Consider the following 11456-nt stretch of genomic DNA (forward strand, 5'->3'; position numbering starts at 1 on the left):
TTGCCCAAGAACACACTATGTTTTAGATCTCCATTTCACCATTATTTCAAAACTACGCATTGTTTAAGGACTACAATTCAAATAAAACCCAGAAATATCCAATTTAACTCAATAATTGTTTGAGAACTATGTCTAAGACACTCTCAGGTGTATGAAATATATGGATTTTTCTTCTATTCTGAAGAAACTTTATAGCGATGAAGACTGAAAAAAGTCTTTTGTACTTACACTACCTGTTTCCCAAAAAATAAGACCTAGCCGGGCAATCAGCTCTAATGCGTCTTTTGGAGCAAAAGTTAATATAAGACCGGATCTTACATTATATTGTATTATATTGTATTATATTATATTATATTATATTATATATCATATTATATCAGATCCAGTCTTATAGTAAAATAAGACCGAGTCTTATATTAATTTTTGCTCCAAAAGACGCATTAGAGCTGATTGTTCAGCTAGGTCTTATTTTCGGGGAAATACGGTATTTATGTGTGTTTTTGCTTTATTTTTTCAAATGATACCTTGAAAATACATTAGTTATAAGTGAGAAATGGAAAAAGTTCTAATCAAATCATCATAATTAAAACATAAATGACACTAGTTCAAATCTCACTCTTCAAAGCCCTTTTCAACTGTCACATTTTTCTATCACTTTACCAGCACTTTCTTTGAAAGCTACTAACTCCTTTAATAATAGTAAACTGAGCATTAACGATAGCACCTGTCATTGCTTTCAGCTTGGTGTCTTATTATAGTTCAGATCAGAATGAATGAAACAATTAATAAGTTAATGAGGTAAACCCCATACTGAAAATATGACAGGAGCTCCTGTTAGCATTAAGTCAGAAAGTCATTCAGTGCCTCAGGATGCCTCAAGTCCAATGTCCTTATTGCAGTATGGCAAATCCTCACAAGTAGGTCCTACCTTAACTTTTTCGGCTTCCTCTTTTCTTACAATTTGCCCCATGCTACCTAAACCAGAATTATTTCCTTTCCATCAATGTCCTCTTTCTCTACTGGACAAATTCCTATTCAGCCATAGAGTCCTACCAAAAGTTGCCTGGACTGTGAAAGCTCTTTACCTCATCCCTGCTCTATCCAATCCCCAGGTAAAATTTCTTGCATCTTCATCTGTGTTCCTATAGAACTTTATTTTCAACCATATTATAACATTTAAAATATCTTACTGTGTTGAATTGTTTACAACCTCTCCACTAGCCTCAATTGGGGCAAAGATTTATTCATTTTTCTATCCCCAGTGCTTCACACTAAGTACCTCAGTGAACGAGAAAAATTGAATATTACTGTTATTATACCTGTACCAATCTAAATGGGTCTAGTGGTGTCTTGAGCATTTTAAGCTTCTTGTTTTGGTTCTGTTTTTATATGTTAACCATACATTTGCTTGAGATCATCATAAATGCCAAAACATGACGTTAAATATGACTGGTTTTAACATCATTTAAGTTTCATGGTAGGACCAGATATTTGACAAGACATTTGTTCTTTTATGTCTTTTAATAAATAAATGGTGACAAAATATGCTAACTGTAAAATTTTATTTCAGACTGACAAGATGATCAAATATATTTTAAATAATAAGAACCACTAACAAAAATATTTAAACCAAATATGGAGGTTAGAGAGGAAATCATTACTTACTAAAAATATTTAAAGTAAATATGGCTACAAATAACACAAATAGCAGTTTTTATCAAGTCACTTAAGCACTAGGTGGGAAAATATTTCAGAAAACCATGATGTTGTGTATATCCATGTATGCAGTTAACCTTTCAGCAGAGCAATAATGGTAATTTATAACATAAGTATAATCTTAAATGACAGAATGTATGTACAAATACTTTAAACTGCAAACCACCTCCTTAGTCTCAATTTTCACTAATGACATTATTATCTACCTAGTCTACTAAACTGGAAACTCTTAGTGCTATTCGTAACTTTTTCTCTTTTGTACTGTCTTTCCCCAGCATCCAACCCCTATGTAGACATTCACCAAATCTCATTGATTCTACATCAAATGTAACCCTGAACTTAATCCTCTATTCTTTATCCATAATGTTTCACCATATTTCAGGCCATCATAATCTGTTGCTGAGAACATTGTAATAACTGATCTTTTTACCAGTTTCCCCTCAACTTCTACCCAACACTGCTATAAGACTTTTCTTCTTAAACTATGAATCATTTTTTTACTTCTTACTTAAAGAATTTCTTTTGACTCTGATACCTACAGAATAAAATATAAACTCTTTAATTTGGATTCAAAGTTCATAGTTCATCTCCAAACTGTTTTTGTCAACATCTATGTCTATTTCCATGACACAACTTGCTTTCCTGCAGCACTAACATTTTCTTCATGCCTTAAATATATAAGGCTTTTTCAGAATTTCAGTCTCTGGCTTATGCTGGTTCATTTGCCTAAAGTTAGAAAACAGGATCTAGGCAGCCTCAAAATACGGGTTCCAACTACAAAATTAAAAGTGACCAAAGATCCAGAAAAACAGAGCTAGTTTCCTGGGAGACAAAGAAAGTGGAGAAATAGCTCTAGTATTGGACGGAAGTCAAGATGAACCAATCAGGAAAGTCACTGATCCAAGGGTTCTGGCTACAGACAGAGCTAGCCAGTCAGGATGACAAACAAGGAGGGTCTAGAAGAGGCTAAGTGATGTTTTTAAAACCTAAATCTAAATAGAAACTATAATACAGCAAGAAATTTACCTATCCGAAGTGGAATGTATGCCCCAGAATTTCTCTAATTGTAATGAATGGGTTTGCTACATTCTTCATAACTGAATTCAGCATGTTCTATGTATAAGTGGATCTTGTAAGAGGACAATTATTGATAAAAAAAAAAAAAATGTATGACCAAGAATCAATCCTTCCCAATGCTGTTAAAATAGCAAGCAAGACTCAATTACAACAGGACGGCACACACAACCCTCACAGGAACACACCTGGAATACCCAGTTCAGGTGACCATGAAGACAGCCCCACAGCACACCTACTACATGAGGCCACTCGACTAAGACCAGGAGATATAGCAGCCCTGCCTAATACAGAGAAACAATCCAGGAAGGCAGCCAACATAGGGAGACAAAGAAACAGATCCCAAATGAAAGACGGGACAGATGCCATATGATTTCATTTATAAGTGGACTCTAAAGAACAAAATAAACAAAACAGAAACAAACTCACAGATACAGAGGACATTTGAACATTTTGATGGTTGCCAGACGGGAGGGGGGATGTGAGTGGGTGAAAAAAGGGAAAGCGATTAAGGACAAATTGATTGTTACAAAGTGTCATGGGGATGCAGGGTATAGCATAAGGAATACAGTCAATAATATTGTATGGTGTTAGATGGGCATTAGATCTTTTGAGGTGATAGATGGAAGGGTGGTTGGGGACAAGGTGAAAAAGGTAAAGGGATTAAGAAATACAAATTGGAAGCTACAAAACAGTCAATGGGATGTAAAGTGCAGCATAGGAAATACAATCAATTATACTATGTATAATGCCCTGTGGGTACTAGACTAGTCGCGGGAATCATTTCTTAAATTATATGAATGTTTAGCCACTATGCTGTACATCTGAAATTAATGTAAAGTCATACTGAATGCCAACTGTAATTGATAAATTTTAAATGGGAGGAAGGTGAAAGGGAATAAGAGGTTCAATTTTCCAGGTATAAAACAAGTAAGTCATGGGGATGTAATGTACATACAGCATAGGGAATATAGTCGATAATATTGTGATAGCATGGTATGGTGTCAGATGGTTGCTGGATTTATTATGGTGATCACTTCTGTAGGTATGTAAATGTTGACGCACTATGCTGTACCCCTGAAACTAACATGATATTATATATTAGTTATATTTTAATAAAAATCTTTAAAAAATACTCAGAACACTATAAATCTGAACCAATTTAAACTGAAATCATAGTAAGAACTTTAAAGGTGGAGCATAATGCCCAGAAATTTACTGAAAGGCAACACAGAGTAGTAGTTAAGACTGTAAGATTATAGACTCCGTACTCCAGAAGTCTTTCTCCCTCTTTAATCCTCTACTTCTTCACCTGGGTGGTGTGTTCATTTTGTGATGTCACTGTGTTGTATATTTATGAATGATATCTTTTTCTGCGTGTCTGCCTTATTTCCATTTAAAAATAAGAAAAAAAAAGCATAGATTCTGGAATCTAATTGTCTGGATTTGAATCCTGGTTTCACTACTTAATATCTGCATCACTTTGGGTAAATTTCTTAACCCCCTGTGCCTCAATTTCCTCAACATAAAATGAGGTGATAGTAATAGTCCCCGCCTCATATGATGCTTATAGGATTTTATGAGTTCATATATATAAATCATGTAGAATAGTGCCTTACTCAGAGCAAACTCTGCTTAAGTATTACAGTTGTTAATAGTAACTCATTCACATCTTTAACCATTCTAGAATAAAAATCCTTAGACCATCCTTTAAATCACTTAAGAAGATTTCCCAGCTACTTCCAAACTTTTCATTGATTTGTCAAATTGCTCAGTTTTTTTTTTTTTCTTCTTTATTTTATGGAGAGCCCCATAGGAGATAATTCTTTACTACATTGATTTTTTTACTCTCTAGATGTATCAGGAAAGAAATTAAAATACACACCATTATATATTTCCAAATGTATTAAATATCTTCACTGAAATATTGCTATCACTCTGCTTTTCAAATACAATATTAGTTATATTTTTAAAAATGTCTATTATATACATTTATTAATCCTCATTTAAAAATAATCAACTTAAAAATTTTTGTGATATATATCCTGATTTTTTTCTGCCTCAGTTGTCATCACTTATAGTTTTTTAAATGGTTTTATCAAATATAGCCAGATGAGATTCTCATTACTGAGGACTTAATGGTACTTTCTCTGGGAACCAATTTTTACCCAACGCAAGCAATAGTCGTTAGTACTGAGAATCTGTTATACAGTCAATATTGTACTATACAAAACCAGGTGCTATACAAAGAAGTTGTGACCCAGACACAAGGCATTAACAATAAAAAGTATTTAATAACAATATAAAAGTTTTTTTTTAACTTTGTAAGTTTAAATAGGTTATATAAATAGTATATACTTGCAGTTCAAAAGAATTGCATTATTGAGGATTAGACTAGGACTAAAGGTATCACACAGAAGATTTATGATTTGGATATAAGCAGAACAGTAGAATATACTCCAGATAATAACAAAGGTGTGAGCAATACACTTGTAAGATATTTGGCAACCGTGAGTATATGTGTATATGAGACAATGTTTTCACAAGGAAGTGGAAGAAGATAAGACAGGAAGGAGACTGAGAACATTGAATACCAGGCTAAGAAAAATGTCGACTTTATGCCATAGGAAAGACTATATTTGTGGGTTCGCTTCAGGAGAAAGATACTATATATAAAATAGCATTATAGAAGACTTCATCTATTAATAGTCGTCACATTTCGGATGCATTGGAAACAACTGGGAGACAATGCCATCTTTAGCAGAAATATTTAGGAGGCAATTTGCCATAATGTAACCAGAAATATTTAGGACTTCATTTGAGCATCGACCTTAGGAATAAAAAGGAAAAACAAATAGAAATCATATTTTTAAGAAATTATCATTAGGATTTGATCACTGCTGTGCTACTGGAGGGGGAAGGAATCAGAAATGAGTCCAAGGTTTCAAGCCTGGATGATTAGGAAAATAGAGATTCCATTAATAAAAGAAAGGAGTGGAAAGATTGGACTTGTTTAAGAATGCATCATAAAGATAAAAGTGAAGAGTTTGGATTTAGATATACTGCACAAAGAAATTGCTAGACTTTTTTTACGGCACTAGACTGTTAGCTGTAAAAGCAGAAATGAAGCTCAACCATAGGTAAGGGCTGTAAATATAGACAATTTTGTCCTAGTATATGTATTAAAACGAATTGGCATGTTTGTGAAGGACAGAAATATCTGAACTGCATACTCTCAGCAACTTTTTGTTGCTGTAATTATGTTCTAAAAATATATGGTAAGGAACAAAACTACATAATTTATTCTTTGTGCTACTTAAATATACTATCACATGACACCTATAACTTCTGTGTGGGCATAAAAACCTCTTGACTCTCAGTGAAATTAAACTTCATCTCTTTTTATGACTGGCTTGTCTTTAAAAAAGTGATTTCAAAGTGTGATTATTGCTTTAATGTAGTCTGATTTTGAGAGTGTTGCAAGCTGGCAGAATTTTTACTGTGATGTCCCATCATCAAAATGCTTTTAAATGGTAACTCCTTGAAGATAATTTATTGTTTAATATAGTAAGGTTTAATATTCTGATTTTGGAATTTATTTCACAAAAATTCATTTGAATGAGTGGCAAAGAATTTTTAAATCAATAAATATGTGGATTTCTGTGTTATCTTCATATAGACAATTGCTCTCAAAGTAAGAAAATATTTGACTTTCCCTTAGAAAGTATTCAAGGGAAAAACTACTTAAACTTTTACGAAGGGCTTGAAAAGCTGTGATCAGGTCTAGGGAAGTTACCAAATGAACAATTAGAGAGAGAAAAAAAAGTCCAGCACAACCTTCCTTTGTCAGTATCAAAAAAGATAGGACAACTACATAAAGAAAAATATAAACTATTTCTTGGCTTGTAAATGATTACACTGGTTGCCAAAAGATGGTTGCCAAAAGATGGTTGCCAACAGATGGTTCAGTTCCAGTTCTGAGGCCAGTGGCAAAAATTGTTGTCCAGTCAAATAAACCTAGAAACTCCCTCCTCCTTTCAAGTATTATTTCCTCTTTCATTCATAAATCTAATCCTATGGTATTCATGGAAATCAACTCAAACACTAAATTACTAGTTTAAATACTTTTATAATATATTCCACTTTATCTGGTACAAACCTCTACTGAATAATAAATATAATCACCTCTTGGAAGATGTCAAATTTTCTCTCTTTAAAATCAGTATAAGAACACTGTTTTCCACTATTTGGGGTTCCGTAAATAGAGAATTATCTATCACACCCACTGGACCAATTGTGAAACAGTATCATTATTAACTTGTAAAAATAATCTTCCCAATCACAAGACTTTCCAACTGAATTTTAATTCTTCTGGACAGTGAAATCACAGAAAAATAACCCATTGAGAACGAAAACTAAAGACAAAGAGGAAATTAAACAACCAAATAAATTCTGAATTCTCTTGTGAATCAGGAACTTGGCATTTTGAGTGACACAAAGTAGAAGTACAAGACACAGCTTCTGCATTAAGTAGTTTTACAATACAGTTGGATATTAAAATCTAAAAGGAGAACTATGCGTCATGGTGATGTTTCATTTAGTATTCTATTCTTCTTAAGGATCTTAAGCCTACTGGCAATTGAAAAAAAGGAAATATCACTCTGGAATAGGGCATCAGGAAAGCCTTCACGATATTTGAATAAAACCTTGAAGAATAAGGAGGAAACATTACAGCTTTCTAAATTCAGCAACACACTGTAATCTGACTCTGGTGGGAATCTGCTAACCCCTTGTAAAATACCTTATGCAGAGGTACTAATTTGGGTGGAATTCTAGGAATACTACAGATTAGAGGTTGGGGAATCACACTGGTCTGGACATGCTCTTAGTGAGTCAGGTCTTTGAGAACATATTGCCCTGCTCAGACTCTGTTCAAGAACTCTATTCCACTCTAACTTCAGACCTAGGGTCTGGTCAGAAATCACTGCTACAGCCTGTTACTTTGCCTAGCCCTACTTCACCCCACAGGAGAAGAGCACCCCAATAACCACCAAAGAGCACAATTTTTTCTTTCCCTGAAGCAAAAAGATTTTGTCATTCCTCTAAAAAGATCCATCTTTGGTATCTTTCCACTCATTTATACCATTTGAATAAAACGCACCAGCACAAAACAGTGTGATCCTTCCCATAGAAGGGACCAAAAAGAAATATTCTGAGAATGAAATAAAAAGCACTCACCTGACAGCATCAGGGACATTGTGTCTTAACGGCCTTAATGTTTGTGGATAAGGCATTCTTAGTTTTAAAGTGACCCTACAAGTTATTTGAGCAGCTGCTTGAGAGATACAGACTCCTCAGATGAACACTGGTAGTTTCTAAAGAAATAAATAGAGTTACTATATTATTTCTTCTAGACCAGGGGTGTCCAAACTGCGGCCCACAATCCATTTTTTTATTGGCCCGCAGCAAATTCCAAAAATATATTTAGTGTACTTAAATACACCAGGTGAGGCAATACGTACTTCACCTCGAGTGAGTGGCCCGGCAGTTTTTGTATTTTACCGCATATGGCCCTTGGTGAAAAACGTTGAAAAAAGTTTGGACACCCCTGCTCTAGACCAAAGTGAGAAATTGTTCACACAGCTATTAGGATAAAAGAGTACATGTATAAATAATATCACTAATAGTCCAGCTTCTTAGATTAATAGATTTATTAGCTCCTAAAGAGAAAGAGCTTCAATCTCTTTAAAAGGTCTCTTTAGAAAGGTCTCTTTTTACAAATGCATGTTGAATCTCTAAAGACCAAAGAATAAAATTTAGCTGTTTCAAAACTGACCTTCATCCACTGGATTCCAATTGCTTTCAAAATGGTCAGGATCTCAAGTTTTAATTACTTATTTTTGAAGTACTACAATGATACATGAAAATTTTAATGTTTCCAGATAGCAGGATTTTAATAGAATATGGCCTGTATAGATTTAATCTATGGGCTGTAGCTCTTTGTGAATGACCCTGAAGGTTATAATGACAGTAATATCATTTTGCTAAAGCACAAATGTGAAGTTTATGTAACTATGAAGCTGGTGCTTATAATTAATAACTAAATTAATATAAGTCTGTCAACTGGTCACCAGCGTGTGCAGTTCAATGTAGCTTTGTTGTTTGCATTTTTTTTTAATTTAATACTCTAAAAATAGGTAATATTATGGTGATGTTATGGACATACCAACAAAGCAATTTTATTATAGGGTGATATTTGTATATTAGGGAGTCCGGAGGTCTTAGGACATATCTATCCCTCACGAATATGAAGGGTCTACAGTACATTAAAGAAATAATACAATTAACATGTTATTTAATGTCTTATTTTTCATCCAATCCACAATTAACATGTTTGAATTTCTAATACTATACTACATTCTGCACAACCAGAATCAATAAGGTCAATGAATATTTCTAAAAATATTACATGTACTATTAACCTAACATTGTTTTAAAAAGTAAGGACTATTTTTAAAAAATTATATTGGCAAAGTGTTATATAAGTCTAATTTCAAAATATTGTTTAACTTTAGTGTTATTAATACTCAATTTTATTACAACATCTGTAAACTAGCCTGGGAAATCTTAAACAGAATTTGTATTACTTCTAGCAGTGGCACTGTGATCAATGTACCTAATCTGATTTTCATGAGCAACAATATGAAAAGTCTCTAAGGAAATTATTTTAAATGAACTCAAAACCAAAACCATGAATTTAATTTAGTTTTCAATTGGAAGAAACTGGCTCAATATCATCTTAGATGCAAATTAGCACTATTAGCTTACTATCCAGAGTTTTGTGCATGCCTAATATCTCGAATTTTTTAATTATAGAGCTCTACTTTTACGTAGAGTTTTAATCTTTCTCAATTTATCAATGAGAAAAATCAAATCATGAAGGGAATTTAAGTGATTTGCCCAAGACCATATCTAATAAGTAGCAGAGTTGGTTCTTGAATCTATGTCTCCTAATTCAAAGTCCAGTGATTTTTCACGGGAAAATAATGGGGGTGGGGTGGGGGGTGGTGGAGATGTCTATTATAGAAAAGAAAACTCAATCTTTCCATTATCTCACTGCCAGAATATCTTTATTGAAAAATTAACTGCCAAATGCTGTATTTAAATGCAATTGTCCTCTGTATTAATTTCCTAGGGCTGTTGTAACAAGACGCCACAGAATGAGTGGCTTAAAACAACAAGTATTTGTTCTCCCACAGTTCTGAAGGCCGAAGTCTGAAATCAGTGTCACTAGGGTTGATTCCTTTGGGGCCTCTGAGGGAGAATCTGCCCCATGTCTCTCCTCTAGCTGCAGGTGTTTCCTGGAAATCCCTGCCATTCTTTGGCTTGTGCCTAATTCTAATCTCTGCCTTCATAGTCACCTGACATTCTCTGATTATGTCTGTGTCTTTCCTCTCTTATAAAAATACCAGTGATTTTGGATTTAGGGCATACTCTAATCCATAATGACCTCATTTTAACCTGCAAAGAACCTATTTCCAAATAAGATCACATTATAATGTTCTGGATAGACATGAATTTTGAGGGAATACTATTTAATCCAGTTCATCTTCTTACCTAAATGGTGATAAACGATTGTTAAGAAACATTTTTTTTATCCTAAGTTTACTTACTCTTCTTTGGCTTAGAGATTTTTTAAAAAAAAAATTTCAACATTTTATGGATTGTTTAAAAGGATTTTGAATTTGAAGTCATTCATTGACGAAAGGTAAATAATTTCAAACTTATGACATGCTCTCTTCTGGATTCTGAGTTCATTACATTAGATATAATATATAGTTATAAAAATTTAACTAAAAATAAAGAAATTTGAATTTTACTTGTCTTTCTACAAGAAAGTATTTTATGGTCATTAAAAGGTATTTAACTTTTCTGGTTGCTTTATTTCCTCAACAGCAAAATTAAGCTACTAATTAAACTACCTACCTCACAGGGCTATAATGAAGATTTGAAGAAGAATATTATGAGTATATCGAATAGTATGAGAATTTTGAAGAGTATTATGCATTATGAAAACACAAGCTGTTATTGTTAATTATAACAACTTCAGTTGTATTAAATAAGAGTTGCGCAGTTCTTGGCACGTAGCATCAACTCATTAACATTTTGCACAACTGAAACTGTAGATTTACGTCAGTCATCATCACTTTTAAGATCCTTTTCATAGTCTAGGTTCTTTTTCCCACCAATATTCTCCCATAGTTTTGTGCTTAGAATAGAATTTAGAATTTATCAAACTGTTTTGTAATTATCTAGTTACGCATCCACCTCCTGGAACAGACTAAAAGCCTTTTGTGGGCAGGGACAATGTCTTATTAACCTTTGAACCTTCATTTTCTAGCAGTAGATGTTCCATAAATATTTGCTGGCTGAGCACAGTAGTAACGGCGTGCTGCATTTGGTTCATCTTTTATGATATACTAAAGGAAAATTATTTTTCTAATTACTTTTTTTGAAAGCACACTATAGACTGCCTCTTCCAGATTAATACAGAAACAGAAGAGCAATATTTTATATATTACCCATCAAAATATACGGAAAAAGACAAAAAAAATGTCACTGACATTGTAAACTAAAGCTAAGAGAATTTGATAGATACATTTGAG

This window comes from Rhinolophus sinicus, linkage group LG05 (genome assembly GCF_036562045.2).
Source record: "Rhinolophus sinicus isolate RSC01 linkage group LG05, ASM3656204v1, whole genome shotgun sequence".
Taxonomy (NCBI): Eukaryota; Metazoa; Chordata; class Mammalia; order Chiroptera; family Rhinolophidae; genus Rhinolophus; species Rhinolophus sinicus.